We start from the raw sequence: 3,457 nt of genomic DNA on the forward strand, positions 1-3,457 counted from the left end.
ATCGCTGACAGTGTGGGAGCCAGCAAGATACCTAAATACGGCACGTGTTCCCGTGACCATCTTAGTGGGTAACGCCTCTGCAAATCTTGTCTCGTCTCAGGCGTCAGGGAGATATCTAATGCCGTGGATTTCCCCAGATTCATCTTAAACCCGGCCGTTCTCGCGAAGGCCCCAAGCTCTCCCATACACGCGGGTAAAGCCCTCTGCGGATCCTCCAGCGCAAAGATGACATCGTCTGCATATAAGCTGACCGTGTGGGTATAACCTCCCATCCGCACTCCCGTAGCATCTGGATTTTGTCTCACTCTCTGGGCAAAAGGCTCCATGTAGAGAGCGAAGAGTAGAGGAGATAGCGGGCATCCCTGCCTCGTGCCGCGCTCAATATAAAAGCGCTTCGATCCACAGCCATTGACACGCACCGTCGCCGACGGGAACTTATAACAATTAAAGACCATGCACCTAAATTTCTCCCCTATGCCCATTCGAGCCATCACCCGCTCGAGATACGGCCAGTGCACCCGGTCAAACGCTTTCTCGGCGTCGACTGAGAGGAGCATCCTCTCCCCAGGGATCCGCGAAGCCTTCTCCAGTACGTGCACCAACCGCTTGGTATTATCCACCGTTTGCCTGCCTGGTACAAAGCCGGACTGGTCCGGTTCAATCAGCCCAGGGAGATACTGTGCCAGCCTCGCAGCCAGGATCCCCGTATAGATTTTAAGGTCAACGTTTAGGAGGGAAATCGGCCTGTACGAGCCACATTGAGCCCTGTCCTTCCCTGGTTTCGGTATGACGGATACCGTGGCGCGCAGAAGATCTGGCGGGATAGCACCGGGGCAGTCGAAAGAATTAAACAGCTTGGTCAGTATTGGAGCCAAGGTAGTGCAGAACGTCCTATAGAAGAGGGTGGTGTAACCATCTGGTCCCGGAGCCTTCCCGAGTTTCAGCCTAGCGATCGCCGTAATAACCTCTTCTATCCTAATCTCTCGATCTAGGTAGTCAGTCTGTATTTGAGCTAGGGACGGGAGAGTCACTGAGTCCAGATATTCATCAGGGTCCCCAGTCGTCGCGCCGTCCTCCGCATAGAGCTCCGAGTAGAACTGTCGAAAAGCTTCGGCTATTTCGACGTCTTCAGTGACTGTGCGCTCACCTGGCACCGCAAGTTCTTTGACTCGACGGCATTGGTGTGCGATTCTGAGCTTAGCAGCTAATAACCTACCACAGCGATCCCCTCCCGTGTAGTATGCGTGTTTCAGACGAAGAGCCGCATATTCAGCTCTATCTAGGTCCAGAGACGACAGGAGTTTCCTCGCCGCCTTTAGCTGTTTCCAAATTCTAGGGGCCCCCGTTCGTCGATGCACCTGTTCTAATTCCCTGACCTTGTGCGTGAGTTCTTCCCGTTTAACTTTCCTCTCCTTATTCTCGGCTGCCGATATTGTTATGAATTCTCCCCTCAGAACCGCCTTAAGTGCTCCCCATTGAGTCGCCAATGTGGTGTCGGGGTTAGAGTTATGCAGTTGAAATTCAGTCACTGCCTCAGTGATACGCTGCACCACCACTTTTTTGTGTAGAAGGGTGTCTCGCAGACGCCAGACTCCGCGCCGAACCGGGGTCGACGGGGGCAGGAAGGTCCCCGAGACCGGTGCGTGATCTGATAGAGAGATGACCCCCACCTCAGAGGCAGAGGCCATGTCCCGAACCGGGCCAGAGACTAGCAGATAATCCAGCCGTGCATATGTTTTATGTGCGTGTGAGAAATAAGAATAGTCCCTATCTGTGGGGTGAAATCCTCTCCAAAGATCGTGCATATCGAGGTCAGCTAAATGTGTTTTCATAGTGGGCGACAATTCCCCGGTCTGTGGAAAGCGCTGCGCTGATCTATCTAGTGAGGAGTCAAACACCAGGTTCAGGTCCCCCCCCAGAATGAGGTGCCTGTCGGGAGATGCTGTGACATCCACCAGTGTATTGTGGAGGAAATGTTCCTGACGCTCGTTTGGGCAGTAAACCGACCCCACCGTGAAATGCAAAGGCCCCAACTTAAATCTGTACACCAGCAGTCTCCCCTTTTGCTCAGCTAACTTGTGTAGCACCTCCCCCCTAAAGGAATTAGAGACCAATATAGCCACTCCTGCCGTTTTAGTGGTGTTGGAGGAAAAGAACTGTGTGGGGAAGGAACGGGACCGTAACCTATGACAGTCACCAACCAGCAAGTGCGTCTCTTGCAGCAGACAAATGTCTGCCTGTGAGGCTTCCAACAAGGAGAGAACCGCCCTACGTTTCGTGGGATTGTTTAGCCCTTTCACATTCAAAGTCACTACCTTCAATCCTGCCATACCAGATTAATGCAACCTTCCAGCACCTGACAAGCAAAAGCAGTAATTGCCAATTCTGCCTTCGGATCGGCCCATGAGGTCTGGCTAAGCTGAGCGAACATAACAGCAGCACCGGACAGTGTTTCCCCGAACTCCCCCCCCCCCCCGGATCCCAAGGCCCCCGAACCCCAACTCCCGGATCCCCGCAGTCCCCCCCCCAACCCCAACTTGAACCTCCCAACCCATCCTTACCAACCGTTCGTAGTCCAATTAGTCCCAGGCCTGCCCCTCTCGGACAAGTCTGTGGTGAATTACCTTCGTGGGCGACTTGCCACCCGCACCCCTCCCTCGCCTTCCCGCGTCCACCCCCCCCCCCCCAAAGCCAGCTTCATCAGTAATGCAGTGTCAATCTCCCCCCGGAGACATGTTATGCGGTTAGCGCCACTTCTCCCTCAACCGCCGAGGACTCGGCTGCTGATCGAATCGCGTCCGCCATCCCAGATCTGATTGTGGGCGAAGCCGGTCTCTGCGAGGCTCTCTGTGTCCTGTGTCTCGAGACTCTCCGCCAGCCTCCATCAGTAGAATTCCTCCTCCTCTGTGGAGTGGACGATTCCTCCTCCTCTGCTGTGATCCCTAGTACTTCGCAAACATCTTGAAGAGACCGCAGCTGGTGTGACTCTCCATTCCAACGGAATATGAGGCGAAAAGGGTGCCCCCAGGAGTAGGGTGTGTCGTGTTGCCTCAGGAAGTCCGTTGCAATCTTGAACGCCCTGCGCTTCTGGAGCGTGGTCGCAGCGAGGTCTTGATACAGCGCGACTTGATGACCTCTAAATGCTATCGTCTGTTTCTTCCTCGCTTCGTACATAATCCGCTCTTTCAGCGGGAAGTCAGGAAGGTAAGCCAGCACATCCGGTGGGGGCCCATTTGCACGCCGCTGCGGGCCTACTCTGTGAGCTCTATCTATCTTAAGGGGGAAATCCGCAGGTTCGCCAAGGACAGTGCGGAACAGTTCCTGCAGATAGGCCACTATGCCGGAGGTCTCTTCTGTGGATGGCACTCCCCGGACTCTAATGTTGTTCCGTCTTGATCTGTTTTCCAGATCCTCATTATGCAGTTGAAGGTCTATGTGTTGGTCCCGGAGGCGGAGT

This window comes from Lissotriton vulgaris, chromosome 12 (genome assembly GCF_964263255.1).
Source record: "Lissotriton vulgaris chromosome 12, aLisVul1.2, whole genome shotgun sequence".
Classification (NCBI taxonomy): Eukaryota; Metazoa; Chordata; class Amphibia; order Caudata; family Salamandridae; genus Lissotriton; species Lissotriton vulgaris.